Here is an 18939-nt window from a genome sequence, read left to right as displayed (position 1 = left end):
TTACACAGAGAAGAAAATAACCAGGAATACAGCTAACAAGGGAAGTGAAGGACCTCTTCAAGGAGGACTACAAGCCACTGTTAAAGGAAATCAAAGATGATACAAACAAATGGAAAAACATTCCATGCTCATGAATAGGAAGAATCAATATCATGAAAATGGCCATTCTGCCCAAAGTAATTTATAGATTCAATGCTATTCCCATTAAACTACCACATTCTTCACAGAACTAGAATAAACTATTTAAAAATTCATATGGAACCAAAAAAGAACCCAAATAGCCAAGACACTCCTCAGCAAAAAGAACAAAGTTGGAGTCATCACGCTACCCAACTTCAAACTATACTACAAGGCAACAGTAACCAAAACAGCATGGTACTTATAGCAAAACAGACCCACAGACCAATGGAACAGAATACAGAACTCAGAAATGAGACCGCACACCTACGACCAACTGATCTTCAACATACATGACAAAAACAAGCAATGGGGAAAGGATTCCCTATTTAATATATGGTGCTGGGTGAACTGGCTAGCCATATGCAGAAAATTGAAACTGGACCCCTTCCTTACACCTTATACAAAAATTGACTTAAGATGGATTAAAGACTTAAATGTAAACCCCAAAACTATAAAAGCCCTAGAAGAAAATCTAGGCAATATCACTGAGGACATAGACATGGGCAAAGATTTCATGAAAAATGCCAAAAACAGTTCCAACAAAAGCAAAAATTGACAAATGGGATCCAACTAAAGATCCTTTGCACAGCAAAAGAAACTATCATCAGAGTCAAAAGACAACCTATGGAATGGGAGAAAAATTTTGCAATCTATCCATCTGACAAAGGTCTAATATCCCGAGTCTACGAGGAATTTAAACAAATTTACAAGAACAAAAAATAACCCCATTAAAAAGTGGGCAAAGGACATGAACAGACACTTCTCAAAAGCAAACATAGATGCAGCCAACAAACATGAAAAAAGCTCAACATCACTGATCATTAGAGAAATGCAAATCAAAACCACAATGAGATATTTAAAAGTCCAGAAATAACAGAGGCTGGCAAGGTTGTGGAGAAAAAGGAACATTTTTACATTGTTGATGAGAGTATAAATTAGTTCAACCATTGTGGAAGACAGTGTGGCAATTCCTCAAAGATCTAGATGTGGAAATACCATTTGACCCAGCAATCCCATTACTGGGTGTATACCCAAAGGAATATAAATCACTCTATTATAAAGATACATGCACATGTATGCTCACTGCAGCACTATTCACAATAGCAAAGACATGGAATCAACCCAAATGTCTATCATTGATAGACTGGATGAAGAAAATGTAGCACATGTACGACATGGAATACTATGTAAACATAAAAAGGAACAAGATCATGTCCTTTGCAGGGACATGGATGGAGCTAGAAGCCTATTATCCTGAGCCAACTAATACAGGAACAGAAAAACAAATACTGCATGTTCTCACTTATAAGTGGGAGCTGAATGATGAGAACACATGGATACATGGAGCGGGGACAACATACACTGGGGCTTGTTGTAGGGTGGGGAGGGAGAGTATCAGAAAGAATAGCTAGTGGTTGCTGGGCTTAATACTTAGGTGATGGGTTGACCTGGGTAGTAAACCACCATGGCACACATTTACCTAGGTAACAAACCTGTACATCCTGCTCATATATCCCAGAACTTAAAAATTGGAAAAAAAAAAAAGAAAAAAGAAAAATAGAAAAGCAAGTTTAAACCATGAAAAACACCATGGCATTATTCATGAAGTCACCCGAAGAGCCCATCTTTCCATCTTCCCAGCAGAAGCCCCCAGTAACCCTCTCTAGGAGCTGCAACCCTGATCTTTCCTTTATATCAACTCCAACAGTTCTACGTCCAGCCCCAGAACTAGACTACAGAGGAAAATGGAAGTCCTACAATGTAGGTGCGTGTGGTGGATCGGTCATCGTTCAGACTAAAGACCTAGGAAGCAAAAGGACATTCCAATTGGAATTTGGAATATATTTTTCCATGGAAACAGTGATGCAGGTAGAAGGAAGGTTCTACTGCAAAGGTTTCAATATAGTTCAGTTATTGTTTTCATTATGCGGTTTCTAGATGCAAGTCACTATTATTTTAATAATTTTTACAAGGAAGCACTAGGCTTATTCACTAACATGCTACCAGGGAGTATTCTTTAGCTAAGGACCATTTATTGTCATCATATCCTCCTGGAACTGAGCATTTGCATCTGTGGAAACATATTATCTCGAGATCAATGCTTTCTTAAAGGAATTACAGCCATTCTTCATTATTTGCAGATTCCGTATTTGTGAAATCTGCCCAGTTGCTAAAATTTTGTTTGCAATCCCAAAATCACTATCTGTGGTGCTTTCAGGGTTATTTGTGGATATGCATAGAGTGTGAAAGTTTTGAGCTGCCTGACACACACATTCCCAGCTGAGACTGAACAAGGTGACGTTGTCTTTGTGTTTCAGCTCTCGTACTGTCAACATGTGTCCTTTCTCAGTCTATTTGGTGCCATGTTTTTTGTGAGTTTTGTTGGTGGGATTTCACCATTTGAAATGGCCCCCAAGCATAGTGCTGAAGTGGTGTCCAGGGTTTCTGAGGCAAGAAGGCTGTGATGTGCCTCATGGGGAAAAAATACGTATTATGTAAGCTTTGTTTAGGCACGAGTTACAGTGCTGTTGGGTGTGGGTTCAACATTAATGAATCAATAAGCACTCAAAGCCCATCTCCAGATAGTTTATTGACAATTATATTTTTCTCAACCATATGCAATGTTAAAACTCTCTGACTGAAACAGAGACTTCTCTCATACCCAGAGGTGTTAATCAACAGTGCATAAAACAGTATTGGAAATCTTTTGGAGGTACAATATTTTGTAGAATAACTAAAGAATAGCATTTATTTCTGAATTAACAATTTGAGTAAATTTTGGCCTGTCAATATTTATATTTATTGCATATTAAATATAAATATAAATGTTTATATTTAATGTTTATTAAATAAGTTATCTTTAAACAGAAAAACACACATAAAGCAAAGTTATGTATTGATGGGTTACCAAAAATGTTGTGACCAGAAACTCCCTGAAAACTAACAGGAATATTCATTATTAAATTGAACAAGCTCATGTTCTTTCTTCTACTATTCATTACCCTCAGGTGCCAGCATTCACACATGCCCAGTGATTTAACACTCTCAAACATTACACACTTGAGTATTCAACAATTGTGGAAATAAATGGCACAAGTGCTTACTACATGCGAGGCACTGTGCACCATGTTTCCTTTATTCCTCACCACATAATTCATCAAGTTAGATAGGATCAGTCTCATTTCAACATGAGAAATGTGAGTCTCAGAGAGCTTCAATAACTTTTTCCAGTGTCAAAAAAATCTAGTAATTTGGGACACATATTTGAAATTTGGCTGAACACAGAATAAATAAGGCTAGGATTCCCCAAAAGGATTCACTATACCCAATAAATGTTTTTTAGAAATGTCCTAAACCACCCTAAGAAATCTTATCTTTAATCACCTGGAAACTGGTTTTTGTCAATAAAAAACAATCAGACAATATATACAAACTTGTCATTTCAAAAGAAAGAAAAGAGGTGCTAAATCATGCTAAAAAAAAAAACTGCAAAGAATGAATTAAGTCAAAGAATCAATTAATCCACAGAATCTATGAAAAACACATGCCAGCAAAACGAGCATCTGATGCTCAGGTTCCTTTTTCAGCATCAATGAATTATTCCTTCAGTTTTGGAAAATCACATCCAGCTTTATTTCTACAGAATTCTAAATAAAATGTGTCTGAACATACACATTAATTTTAACTCCTGTCTTAAACACAAAGCAAAATTTCTTGGAGATTTCCTGCATTTTCATTAAATTCACACTATTAAAATATATGTTCTGGAATAAGCCATTTTGTTTGAGGCAATATTGATTAGTGGAAACAAGATGCACCAAGGTTCAAATCCCGAGTCTACTACTTCTTGTGTGATTTGAGTCAAGATGCATATTTTTCCAGGCGGCAGTTGTAAGAAATGGAATGAAATAATGTCTTTTCAAATTGTACCTTATCTAGTACAGGGCTTGGAACACAGTTTGAATTCAAGACTTAGGTCTGGGTACGGAAGTGAAAGTTCTAACTTAAAAAGTATAAACTTTTTTATGGAAGGACAAATCAACAGCAATGCAAATTTTCAGAAACATTTATACTAATAAGAGCATCTGAAAATAAAAATGTTTTAGGTTATTAATCCACATACCTAAGAGCAGCAGCACATTCAAAAATTGTAAGCAGATATTAGAAATGGTAATTCATATTTTAAAATTTCAGTCACATCTAGTATAAAAGATGCTATGAATTGGCCAGGTGCAGTGGCTCACGCCTGTAATCCCAGCACTTTGGGAGGCCGAGGTGGCGGATCACGAGGTCAAGAGATCGAGACCATCCCGGCTAACATGGTGAAACCCCGTTTCTACTAAAAATACAAAAAATTAGCTGGGTGTCGTGGTGGGCGCTTGTAGTACCAGCTACTTGGGAGGCTGAGGCAGGAGAATGGCGTGAACCTGGGAGGCAGAGCTTGCAGTGAGCCAAGATCACATGCCACTGCAATCCAGCCTGGGGCAAGACTCTGGCTCAAAAAACAAAACAAAACAAAACAAATGGTATGAATCAAGTTAAAATTATTGGTATGAGAATACTGATCCTTCTATTAAGAATTACGTCTTTTCCTTAGGATAAACTTTTTAAATGAATGTAACTAGTAACTTTAGTTTTTCATTTAGCATCAACTTTAAACTGAGTGCTATAAGGGTACTCAGTTGAGTTTCTTTTAAAAGCCCATCTCCAGAAAGCTTATTGACAATTATATTTTTTCAACCATATACTTTGTTAAGAGCTCTATGACTTTCAAGTAGAGACTTCTCTCATACCCAGCAGGGTTAATAAACAGTGCATAAAACAGCAGTGAAAATCTTTTGGGAGTACAATATTCTGCAGAATAACTAAAGGATGACACTTATTTCTAAATTAACAATTTGAGTAAGTTTTTACCTGTCAATTAAAGTTCACCATGGAAATTTAAGATTTTTATGTAGTAACTGTAATTCAAGAAAAAGCAAAATCTTTATGTAAAATTACCTGTTTTAGAAAACCAAGAGATATGTTTTCAATAATCAAAAGCTTGTCTCAAAAATTAGCCCAGCTTCAGAATAATTCCTCTAACTAATCTAATCTACTAACCAACACCACTAAAAAAGTCATTTCTTCCCATTCCTTCCAAGTTACGTTTTGTAAAATCATTCTAATACCCCAAGGAAACACAAGAACACGCTTATTAGACTGATTTCTTCTTTGATGTCTATCTGACAGAAGAACACTTACAAGGCAAGTATTTAGCCTGGGATTTTAAGCCTAGAACATCATATCTTAAAAAAGGTGAGGGAGGGCTGGGCGCAGTGGTTCACGCCTGTAATCCCAGCACTTTGGGAGGCCAAGACAGACAGATCACCTGAGGTCAGGAGTTCGAGACCAGCCTGGCCAATATGGTGAAACCCTGTCTCTACTGAAAACACACAAAAAATTAGCTTGGTGTGGTGGTGGGCACCTGTAATCCCAGCTACTAGGGAGGCTGAGGCAGGAGAATCGCTTGAACCCAAGAAGTGGAGGTTGTGGTGAGCCGAGAACGCACCATTGCACTTCAGCCTGGGCAACAAGAGTGAAACTGTCTCAAAAAAAAAAAAAAAAAAAAAAAAAAAAAAAAAAAAAACAAGGTGAGGGAGGAAGAAGGAACAGAGAGTCCAGAAAGCCATGAGTGGCATGAAAAAATGGCCACGTGGGAGGTATGAAAAATGAAAACAGTAGAAAGGAATGGAGAGCAACACACAGAATGTACGATTCAGTCTCGGTCAAGGCTTCCAATGGCCCCGTAGCCCTTATTACAAGCCAATTCCTGATGGGCTCAATCTCTCCAGTATTAGCAGCTCTGAGCCAATTCTAACTGGGATGCCACCATTCCATAGAAATGCCATTATTCTCGGCATATGCATCTTTCTACTCTTTTTTCCCCCTCCTCTACCACTCCAGCTTTGCTATATTTTTCTTGCCAAGTCATAAGCCTACCAACAACACTCAAAAATACATTTGGTTCTACCTGGTGAAGGCTCTAAAGAAGCTGTCAAGCTTCTCATACCTAAAGATGTCAGGGATGGGTCAATGATGGTACTTTCTCCAGGCAAGTGAAAGGTTATTCATTTCAGAGTTCACGGAAACCAAATGGATCAGCACAGTGCACAGTGAGTGTTTTTAATTTTATGCTGCCTCAGCATCCATTTTTAAATATAAGTCAGCCTGGCTCAATTGCCCTTGACACAGTTTCCAGTACTACAGCCTACTCAAATGGTTCCAGCCAGTAGCCAGGGATAAAAACTTGGAGGTATCTCTCCTGCCTCATGGACTGGGCTTCCCGCTTTCCAGCTGCTTCCTTTAAATGGATCCTTCAGGCATCTGCCTGTGACTTACATTTCATTATTAAAAATAGAATGCTACTTGCCAGCTCCCTTTCTCTCTACCTGCTTGCGACCTGACCTACCTACACGTGGCCTCCAGGCATGCTGTGTACCCCCCAGGGTCTGTAATTACTACAGACTCTTAAACTTTCACAGTGTGGCTGTCTTTGAAGCCATGCCTGCGATCTGACCCCTGATGGCAGGGCAGCCCTGAAGGGACCCAGGCAGGTGGATCCCCTGCTAGTGCTCTTTTGTCCAGGTCTCTCTGCTGCTGGAGACTGTAGTTACCAGCTAAGTCAACACAGTTTCCTTCAAAGCATTAATATGTCTCACCTTTCATAGCTGGCAGCCCACTGGCCATCAACTAGTACAGTCATTTCACTGAATGCAGAAGGCTGAGGCCTGGCCAGGTTATACACAGGATCAAGGTCCCATGCACAGGTGACAGCAGAGCCAATCTTTGCACAAAACTAATTTAGATTATTCAGAAAACTGAAATTAAATTATTTTACATATATTTAAATAAAGTGCCCAGTACAGATGTTGAGGGAGTTGCCCCTCTCAAGAATTCTAGTTAAAACAGATCATAAAATGAGTTATTATTGATACAAGAACATTAGCAAGAAAAAACTACGTGTGGTCTGTTCTTGCTAATTTTCTTAAATGTTTATGGAAGGTGGAACAACATGGGACTTTACAATTTGACTTTGCCGGCACAAAATCTCATAAATAAGAAATATAAAAATAATATACCATTGGGCTCCATTTCTTGCTGCAGTATTATAAAAAAGGAACATAAAAAGCCATCTGTTTTGCAATTATACTTTCTGTTAGGATCCCAGACTACTTTGCAACCCTCCAGAGATGGTGTGAGGCATGCGTGTAGTGCCAAGTTCTATGATGGTTTAATTCTTGTTAAAGCTCTCAGAACTGGGATTAGAGACCACACTCTCAAAGTCTTCATGTGAAAATCCCTGAGCTCTGCCATCAATTAAATTATGCTTTCTACTACATGTGCTATTTCATGGCTTTCTTTCACAAATCATGAGAAAACTGGCAGTGAGTATAATACACTCCTATGGAAAAACAAAATTAGTGAAACTTGGTGATATTTTAAGGTAGATCTAAGTATAACTATATCTGTGATATTTCTCTTTAAGTAGGTACACATTGGTACCTTCATTGAAAACCAACTAGCCAAATGGTAACCCCTTGCTTTTACTGAATTTGGCAACAAGAATTCTTAACTATGTGAAAGATGCAATGTTGACTGCTTTATATAAATACTATTTTTTTTTTTAAGAGATGGGGTCTCCTTAAGTTGCCTAGCTGGTCTTAAACTTCTGGCCTCACGTGATTCTCCCAACTCGACCTCCCAAAGTGCTGGGATTATAGCCGTGAGCCACTGTGCCCAGCCACTCTATTATTTAATCCTTTAAAAAAAGTTTAAAATTCTTTTAGGTTGTCACCGAGGCAGAACAGATATTTAATCCTTTTAACACTTATCTGTTGCTCTCTGTGACATGAATTATTAAACAAAAGAGGAAATGGAGGCATAGAGAATCAGTAACTTACTCAGGGTTACCCACCCAGTAAGTGGCAGATGCAAATCTAACACAGTTACTTCTATTCATGAAATAAAGTTATTAGCAAAGTTTGCAAGGACATTTGTAATCACTAATTCTAGCTTAGGAGAGAAAGTAATCAAGTAAATGTGATCATGTCAGTTATAATTTCCAACACTACTAAACCAAATGATATAAATTTAGTCAATTATTGCTACAGAAATGAGGAGAAGAAAGAGCTGGTGTTCAATAACCAAATCAGACTTAGGAATATATGTTCCCTGAGGTTCCTGGTGAAAGCTGCTCCTTTCAGTCTCTCTCATCTCAGTAAAGCAGGAATAGAGCTATGGTCCGAATCCAGATGTTATATGATCGCCCAAATCTATGTCCTTTCCATTAAAATCTGTCTGCCAAAAATAGAATCACTTTTCTTCTGCCCACTTGAATAGGTATGGGCCACCTGATGAGGGACTTTTTTTCCATGAAAGAGACGGCAAATTAAGTTCATTACCTTTTAGTCACCATTCAGGTATAAGGAATCTAATTCCTGAATTTAATATTTAAAAATCAAACTACTTGAATTATTTACATATTTAATATTTAACATTTTGCAATGAAATCCACCATTTTCTTTAATAGGGGATAAAAAGACATTTATTTTTTATCCATGAAACCAAGATGACTATGGACTTCTCATTTATGGTATTGTAAATATTGAGCCCATAAATCCTGACAAACAGGAACATTTCTATAGTTACAATAAAGTAAATGTGAAAACTTTTCAACAAACCTTGTCCATTGTTAGGACTACAGTGGTGGCTTCAAAGAGTCAAACCTCACATATCAAAGCATATTCCTTTGCAGGTACACATTTTTAAAGCTAAGTTGGTATGGAAATACTTCAAAGACAAAACAAAATAATTTTGTGAGGAAACGGTAATAAAATATGTAAGATTGAGGAAAATCTGAGCCCCTGACTCATGAGTCAGAGTGGCTGCTAGACTATAAAACTTCTATTGGACTTCAATGTTAAAATTTAATGAGCACAGTAGACAAAGCAGAAAACTTTAATGTTTCTTAAAATTTCTTTACTATACTTACTCAGTTGATAAAGTACTAAATGCTTTAAGAATATGGAAGCCGAAAATCATATTTGGCAAAACTAACCATGCATGATCCCTATGAGTCTTTGTCAAATTAAGGCTATTTCAGTTAATAGAGAACAAAAAAAAGTGTCCACTCAAACAATTTGAAAAGGCGTTAGTTTTTCCTTAATCTCTAAGGGTTAAGAATAATTTCGATTGTTCTATTTGTTTTCTGAAGAAAATCTAAGCCAATTAAATAAATAAGTCCCTAGATGACATGCAAAAATAGGTACATCCTTTGGTGATATTTCAAAGTAACAGGTATCTCTCAGTGTAGCAAAATTTGAAGAGAGGCTCATTATTCAGTGTAATAAAACAAATAATGCTTTTGTTCCAAACAGCTATACTTTATTCTTCACACTCTCTATAGCTGCCATTCTCTTTAAAGAGATATTGTGTGCTGCTCTGCAATTAATTGGGAAAGTTTTGGGCTTTAAATAATCTAGGAGGTACTGTATTGTTTAATGAGCATTTCCCACTACTGGAGAAGATAGACACTAAGTTTAAGATGTGCATCGTGAAATTCCAGGGCAAAAGACCTGATATTTATTGTAAATATCAGTGATACTGATTAAAGTGGTACTCTATTTTACAGTATTCTATAAATAGAATTGAGCTTAGGCCTATTCCCTGTCCTTTATTGAAAGTACATCACCAGGTGTGGATGAATGTGACAGAGTCATCAGCAGTCAGAATGAATGAGCTATACAACCTAACCTAGAGCACATGAATAATATAAATAGCCCAACTGTAGGGTACAGCTACTGAATCAATTAACTGTATAAAATTCTAACATACTTTTCAAAATAAACTGCATGCTTAAGGGGGGGAAAACCCTAATTTTTGCTATGCTTACATAAATATATTTGCATTTCATTAATATATCTGACTTCCACTATGTGTTTATATTTAAGTCCTACATTTTCATAGTAAAAACTAAAACTCAAGCACTGCTACAGCAGTCATTCTGGCAGAGGTAGCTTGCGGAATCTCTGCCAGGAAACCCATGGAATGCAATGGGTTAAGCAAACTGGCAAAAATCACTCCAGCAGTCACAAAAGTCTCCAGCCTGCCTCAGTGAGTTGCAAAGTGGGAGGAAGTAGCAGCATGGCAATAGTGACTATTTAGATAGAAGAGGGCTGGGAATAGTATTGGGAGAGTGTTCATGCCTAGCAGTTGAGGAAACTAGATTTTTAAAGAAACATTTTAATTGCAGTATAACATACAGAAAAATTCAGAAATCCTGAATTACGAATTTTCACAAAGTGAACACACTCGTCTAATCATCTCGAAGATTAAGAAAAGTCCCTCTCCTAGGCCCAACGCCCTTCCTCAAAGGCAACTATTATGATCTTTATCATCACAGACTAGTTTTGCCTGTTTTTGGACTCTATAAATGGACTGCATCATATGTAATGGTGCCTGGTTTCTTTGGCGTTACATTATGTTTGCTGAGCTTCATCTGCGTTGCTGTGCATAGCAATCGTTCATTCTTTCTCTCTGCAGTAGAGATTTCCATTGTAAAACAAACCACAATTTATTCATCTATTCTACTGCTGACAGGCAATTGGGTTTCCAGTTTTTTGGCTCTTACAAATAATGCTGCTTTGAGCACTTGTACCTAGGAATGAAACTGCTGCATTCTGCAATTGCCTGCTAACTGATCTCCCTGCCTTCTCATCCTGTCTCCCTCCTTCCACATCCACTTTGCAGATTACTGCTGGAGGTAAATGGTTTTCAAATACAAATCGGATTCCATTCTCCTGGTCAGAATCCTCCAATGGCTCTCCACTGCCTTCAGGATAAAATCCAAACTCTGCATAGGTTACTGATGTGCTACCCTTTCATCATCTTGCAACTCTCCCAATTCCCCTCTACCCTTATGCCAAAACACTTCTGTTCTCTAAATCTATCATTCTCCCAAGCATCTCTGAGCTGCATATGCTGCTCTTTTTCCTTGGTAAATGCTTTGCATTCTTCTCTGCTAATTCTTGCACATCCTTCAACAGGCAGCATACCAGTTTTTTGGTATGGAGGCGGGCACTCTCCCTGTGCTTTCAAAGCATCAGGTGGTTTTGTTTCATATCAAAGTGTTTATCTGGCTACTCCTCTCATTGTTCTATTACCTCTGGAACCCCCCAGCATAGCGGCTGGCACAGAATGGGTGAACCATGTGTGTTTGTCGAATAATATAGGCACTAATTGTACAGGACAGAAACAGTTTATGCTTAACTAGGAGGGGAATGGGCACAATACTAATGAGAACATGTCAGTGTGATCCCAGAGGGAATAAAATTGGCATTCAAGTATTTTAAGCAATACTGCGGAAAAGCCCTGCAGTATTGATTTAAACTCCTGAAATAAATCTTACCACTAATTGATGCTATTGTGAATATTATATCACACTGTAAAACCCTTAAATATATCCCAATGCATTATCTCAAGAAAAAATGCTATTGTTCTAACCTACAATTTGTGGTTTCCATATGATCTTAAATAAAACAGTTAATTGAAATAATTTGTAAATATTTTAAAAAAGCTCAGTGACAGGAAATGCTCAAGTAAATCATACTTATAAAAGAGGCAGAAAATTACAAAGATAACATCTACTATAGCTTAGAAATGAAAAAAAAAAAATCAGTACAGTATAAAATTATCCTGATACATTTCTTAACACCTTACCACTTAAGCAAAGGCTTCTACTCCCTAAAAACAAATTAATCAAAATAGACTGAATCTCACCAGGAAAGAAGACATGCTCCACCCTACAAACTCAGAAGGTTTTAATAAAAAGAATGTAAGGAATCTAACGAAATCAAAACAAAGGAATTCATAAAGTAAACTATGCAGACTTTTCAAGCCATTTTCAGATTCTGGTTTATAAATTATCTATCTGAATAACTTGCCTTAGATTATGGGAAAAAAAAAATCCAGACCCACAGATAGGCCTGGATTGGCTGTGATGAACACTGTCACCCACTCCTAGGCTTGGGAATGTATAGAGTGAACATAGCACAGCAGGTGCTCTTTCTCTAAGCCTTCCTTCAAATGTGTTGTTTTCTCAGATTGCCATGCTCTCCCCTTTAACTGGAGAAATAATAAACCAACCTTTCTGATTTAGAACTATATTTCAGAAAAGAACTGTATTAAACAAATATACACCTTGTTTCATTTTTAAAATCAGATTGAAAATTCCAAAACATTTACAATCACCAGCAATTCATTCTCTCAGTATGATTCTGTCATAAATAAAACAGTTGTTAGGTTTTGGGTATTTTGAATTTTTAAGGACAATACATATTTCTGTAGAGCTATCCAGCAAAATTTGAAATTTGCATCTAGAACTAAGACAGGCACAATATATCAAATTATCAGAGATGTGACATTATAAAACTCATTTAAGTATACTCTATACTTTAAATAGCATCTCCTTAGCATTATTATACAAATTCGTGTCATATTGTCCTGTTTCCATTTTAAGACTGATCTAGGCTTGGAATTTAGTATTTTACTGTGTGTGTGTATATATATATATTTATGTATGTAGATATATGTGTGTGTATACATATATTTATGTATGTAGATATATATGGGTGTGTGTACACACACACACCCCACTCTGTTTCTTCAGCTATCATTTAAGCTAGAAATCAGAGTTTTCCCCACTTCTTTACAATTCCTAGTCTTGTGAACATAGTGCGTACTCATTAAATTAACTGTATTATCCAGTTGATAAACTGTTCAAGTTACACAATTACCCAGTGTCAAAGCCAAGGAGATTCCTGCATTTCTGATTACCTAAAATTCTGCAAATTCGAAATAACATTAATCCAACTGAGCTCCTGAAGAAGCAAAATAGTATAGACCTCTAAGAAAGAATGAAAACTCTAAAAGCTGTATATATGAAAACATAAGAAATCCTCAAAACCTCAGCTTGTGTTTCAACATGATAGACAACAACATATTCAGCAGAAAGGACAGATTAAATAAACTATTAAGAATACTATGTATAATTGTTAGTATAACAATACTAATAAAAAATAAGAATAAACTATGCAAAAATCATGGTCTAACCAACTGAACTCAAATATTCACGTTAGTCCTATATGAATATATTGAATGCCCAGAAAGGAGGAAAAAGCCACAGTCTAAGAAAGGGTCAGCAGTCACCTTGCTATTAAAATGGGAAGCAGGGATTCAAGGACTAAGTAGGTTACTCCTGAGGAGGCCAGGTGAAGTGCGGTGTTAGGCAAGATGTCAGCAGTGTGGCATGGGACAGATGTTTTCACAGTCAAGAGGTATCTATCTATAACTATTCAACTGAAGCACTAGTAGGAGCTGCAGCTTCTACTGACCTGGTTCTCAAACTTTGTGGCACAAGCCCATCAGAAAAAAACATTTCCTACCCTTTTCTGCCTCTTCCAAACTTTAGACCAAAATATTTTTCCTCCTCCAGGTAAGATGCCACTTCACCACTCCCCTCAGCCACTATTACCCCCCAATAACCTTCACCGCATGTCCCACCTCACTGACACTAGCCCATTTTAGAAGTCTTTCCACTGCTCAAAGTTTACTTACTAGTGGCAGAATGATAAGGGAATGAAGTTGGGAAATTTTCTGGTTCCAATCCAAGGAGCCAATTATTTGTGTTTAGCTATTAAACTAAAAATCTTATGTCAAGGAGATAAACAATTTCCTAATTTCTTTTTTAAAAGTCAAGAATACTAATATATTTAAAGTTATGATTCAACCATTAAAAAGGCAAAAAAGTTACAAAAAATAAAACAAAAGAGCCCCAGTTTAAGTGAATCTCAATGCTCAAATGGTGTTGAGAGAATAATCAAAGTCAAGAAAATGAAGTCATAATTTAAACACCTGATGTGATTCATAAGCTCTATGTTAATTGCAGTATTACCCGGGTCAGACATTCAGTAACATACATGATTATGTAGAAAAGACACAAATGACAAACATTATTTCTCTGTCTAAAGTTATTTATTCATTAAATCCAGGCAAATAAATTAATTTATTTACATTAAGCCATTAGTTATACCTTTTATTTAAACAGATCTACTCAAGAAGTAAATAACAAGTAAAAGCAAAAGTTTTCCCCTCAACTTCCAGGTCACAGGGTGATTCTTTCAAAAGTAACATGGCAGAAACACTGAATGCAAATTCATACTATTAGAAAAATCAATGGAAGATGACATGGGAATCACCAACTACCGGTATTGTTAATGTATCACGAAGTTTATGCAATAGGCAATAGGTTAACTGCAACTCTGAGATAACGCCTTCTGCGTTTTTTTCTCTGAAAAATTCAAAATAGTGTTGACAAGTCTTAGATAATTTATAAAGGCATTTAACACTATCATTTTGTAACAGGGACCCCCCCACCCCTCTCCTTCCAAAACAGCAAACAGCTGAGATTCACTGATCTACTCAAGAGTTAAGTTACAAGAACTGAATACAGAACTCAAGTCCCAAGCCCTCCATCCTCTAACACCCAGCCTCAACAGGAGTCTACCACTGAAATCAGAACTCTGCCCCCCCTGGACCTGCTATTCTCCCCCACTGACTCCAAGGGAACTATGAGCAGCAGACAGAGAGATCACGTTCCACCTGCCTAAGGAAAAAACCGGATGAAGACTGTCCTATCTACTTAACAAAAGCTAATTCTTCTGGCAATGCTGTGAAAGTTACCTTAAGAATGCACCTTCTGAGTCTGACCTGAGCAGTATGTCAAATTTCACAGGAGGAGGATCCCCAATGAAAATCACTGCTGTGGACCTTCCTTTCCCAATCACAAGGAACATCCATGATGTCCCTTCCAGTTCTGTGATTCTAATGCTTCACACTGTGAAACAATTAAAATAGCTTTTTAAAAAGAGAATTCAAAAGCAAACTTTAAAAACATAAACATTTTCTAGAAAAATAAGGGAAAAAGTCTTACACTTACGTAGAAAGAATAAATATCTGTAATGTACCACAAAGCTCTAAGTAGAAAAAACTGACACAGACCTGAATGATAGGAAGGATTTGTCTTTGAAAACAAAGGAGTAATTTATCAGGGCAATAAAATTCATTGTGAGGACGCTAAAGTCAAATTAAATAAAACCAACAAGAGACAAAACAATGTCCTAGTTTTGTGCACTGGGAGCTAAGGCTTCACTGAGCACTAATTACATCTGTTGGAAACCAAGCAAATTAAATATGTCCCCTTTTAAACGTGTGTGTGTGTGTGTGTGTGCGCGCGCGCGCGTTTTAACAAGAACATTTCAAAAAACAAAGCATTTGAGTTATTTTCCCAAATTAATCTTGTGAATTAAAGAGCAGGTTATACAAGGTTTTTGGATTTTTTCAAACGTGCCCTGGGTAACAGTGATGAATATGTATGCTGAAGATACATTTAAAAGCCAAATGTTTTGTAGTTTTGGCCTTTCCAGTATGCCTCAAAGCTGAGGTTCTAAACACAAAGTATAAAAACATGTAAGTACATTTGCAGGATCTACGGTGCTCATAAATGAAAATGCAAAATACTTTCAAGGAAACAGTCAAAACCACAGGTTTTAGCTTATTTATTTTTGTGATCTTCATTGTATTTCGTCTAGTCAGTTCTACTTCCAAAGGGACTGAGGTTCTTTGAGACCTTGATCATGAAACAAAGCTTCACTCTAAGAATAAAGGTACAAAACAGTAGGGAAGACCCTATTCTGAGAGCAAACTATTTGATCACGGTGCCATTAGTTCATCCAAAGCATATACATCACGTGCAACACGACTCCAGAAGTTTACAAGCCCAACTCGGTATGACTGTGATGGGGGTGTGTACAAGGTAGAAAGACAACACACCGAAGAGGAGGGGATGCCATGCAAATACACACAGCACAGGCACTCAGCCCAGTCCTAGAATTGAGCTGGCCTTGGTTAATACATAGCTGCTTTCCTCCCTCTCTCCACCTTAAAATTGTTTTACCCTTAAGCTAGCTGGCTAGGGCACAATTTTCCTTTAGTCTCTGACTAAGAAAACAAGCTTGCTGTGGTGACCCTTTAGGGGAAGCTCTTGGTTTCAGGACACAGCCACTCCTCTGAAGCTTCCCCCTGCATCCCATACAAGTATCTCTTTAGCACCCACCTCCAAACAAAAACCAGAGGGGCCCATGTCATGAAGGCCCACCAGCCACATAAAGGCTATCCATGCAATGAAATATATTTGCTTGTGAAAATAACTACCTGAATTCACTGTGCTAAGCTTGTTGTTTCTATGCCAGTCTGATTGCTAGTTATAAACATCTAATAATAAAAACAAAAATATTATTAACTAAACACAATTTGGTAATAAAAATGTTTAAAAACGGAATGAAGGTTTTGGGAACAGTACAATAAAATGGGAACTTGGTAGTAAAATAATTATAAACTCTACTCCCTTTCTAAATATGCCCTAAGAAGTATACAAAATACAAAAACTATACAAAATAACTTGTATGAAAATTTAAACTTATTTGTATAGCATTTACTTTTAAAAGAGTATACCAAAGGGAGTGAGGGTGGTGTTTGGCAGCGGCAAAGATCCACAGAGGTGACAAAAGAGCATCCACCACTGATATTGCTTATAATATCTGGACCATGGTGATAAGGAAGGTCAGCTTTTAGGAGTCTTAATTTTATTGTTTTCAAATTCTCTACAGACACTGTTTCCCACCTTGCCTCTTCCTACTAACCGCCCTGGGTACAGCACTGTCAAGGGGTTATCCGAATTTAATCTTTACAGCTTTTATAGTCCCTGGGTAGACTTTTTCACACAGTAAAAGAAGGGGATTTTAAACAAATTATTAGGCAACAAGCAATACTGTTAATAGTAAAATTAGATAAACTCTGAGATATAAAAGGAAAACACCAACTTCCTATCACTTAGATACTACTTTATCATAGTGTAATAGACATACACTTTTTTTTTTTGTGATGGAGTCTTGCTCTGTCGCCCAGATTGGAGTGCAGTGGTGTTATCTTGGCTCACTGCAATCTCTCCCTCCTGGGTTCAAGTGATTCTCCTGCCTCAGCCTTCCCAATAGTTGGGATTACAGGCGTGTGCCACTAAGCCTGGCTAACTTTTCATTTTTTTTAGTAGAGACAGGGTTTCACCATGTTGGCCAGGCTAGTCTCGAACTCCTGACCTCAGGTGATCCACTCGCCTTAGCCTCCAAAGTATTGGGATTATAGGTGTGAGCCACCACGCTCAACCAGACATACACTTTTTAAAAAATTCAAGTTACCAGTCTCCTGGGCTATATTAAATATTAGCTTAAATATTAGTCTCAAAGTCATCTTGGCTCTTTTAAAATAAAAATTAGGACACCTCACATTAAAATTTTAAAAATGAAACTGTTCCAAATCACCCGTATATAAAAATAATTTTCTAAAAAATAATAAATACTGAAATAAGTATCAAATTTTTAAGAATAGCTTAAAATTTTGTTAAATGCTTTTCTATTTATTCCTCAGTAAGAATTTTTCAGTTCAAGCAAACAGAAACCTTCTCTTTTTCTTGAAGGGATGGATGAAACAAAACAAAACAGAAACAGAAGCCATTGGTTTCCCCCGACATGCCCTCCATTTATAAAGATATGATTCACAAAAAATATTCAGGGCATCTCTGCCATTGCTGAGCTTATCCTGAAGTTAGTGACGAACATGGATTTAAGCAAGAGAGGCCCCGATGTATATAATATTAAAGAGATTAATGAGTGATCATTGGGAGTAAACTAGGCTGTTCTTGGATGGATTTGGGCTGAAGTAAAAAGCTAAAATGAAGAAGCTGTCATGGTATCTGCCCTTTAGACTGAGTTTGGGCCCTTGTGCTCAGAGGAGTGAAATCATGGATGGCTATACACACACATACACACACAAATTATAAATATATAAAAGAATCAAATATATGAAATTATATAATATATAATGTATGAAATTATAGATATCATATATAAAATTATATATAATTTCACATATTATGAAATATATAAAATACATATTTATATATGTGAAATTTATATAATATATAATTATATATAAACATGATTATATGAAATTATTATATTATCATATAATATATAACTGTGAAATATCATATATTATAATTATATATAATATATAATTAGTATATGAAATAATTATATATTATAATTATATGATTGTATATTTCATATGTAATTATTATAAATGAAATAATTATATATTATATGTAATTTCATGTTATATATCTAGTGATATATATCAGATATATAGTGATATACACCACTAGATATATATATTTCATATATTATATATCTAATGATAGCTAGTCCCCGTCTTCACAGTTGGCTGAGAAGAATGCTACTTGGGCTAGAAACTGAAGAACTTCTTCAAGAACAGTTAACATTTATTTAAAGAAAACAAAGGTGTTTATTGTAAGAGAAAAAATTTTAAACCCAGGAAATACTGAAAAGGTGAAATTATATATATAATTATATAAAATTACATATACAATATATGATACAAAACATATATACTATATATAATTTCATATTATATTATATAATAATATATATAACTTCATTTTTTCAGTATTTTCTGGGCTTAAAATTTTTTCTCTTACAATAAACCCTTTCATTTTCTTTTTTTAAAAGAAATGTTAACTGTGTGAAG

General features: G+C 36.2%; 1 protein-coding gene across 5 annotated transcripts in view; it reads right to left on the bottom strand.

The window, feature by feature from the left end:
- The window catches only part of RASSF8 (Ras association domain family member 8), a 124642-nt gene that overhangs the window by 27286 nt on the left and 78417 nt on the right, over window positions 1-18939 (bottom strand). Inside the window, exon 1 of one of the 5 annotated variants that reach the window (XM_009180419.4) lies at window positions 14962-15115. The exons of 3 other annotated variants lie outside the window; for them this stretch is intronic. The gene's annotated coding sequence lies outside the window, so the exon portion shown is untranslated. Of the gene's footprint in view, window positions 1-1938; window positions 1992-14961; window positions 15116-18939 lie in introns of those variants that run through there. One more of the 5 variants, XM_003906129.5, reaches the window with a different exon arrangement.

Source organism: Papio anubis, chromosome 9 (genome assembly GCF_008728515.1).
Source record: "Papio anubis isolate 15944 chromosome 9, Panubis1.0, whole genome shotgun sequence".
Classification (NCBI taxonomy): Eukaryota; Metazoa; Chordata; class Mammalia; order Primates; family Cercopithecidae; genus Papio; species Papio anubis.
The sequence above is the reverse complement of the archived record's forward strand: the minus strand, read 5'-3'. Positions and strand labels throughout refer to the sequence as shown.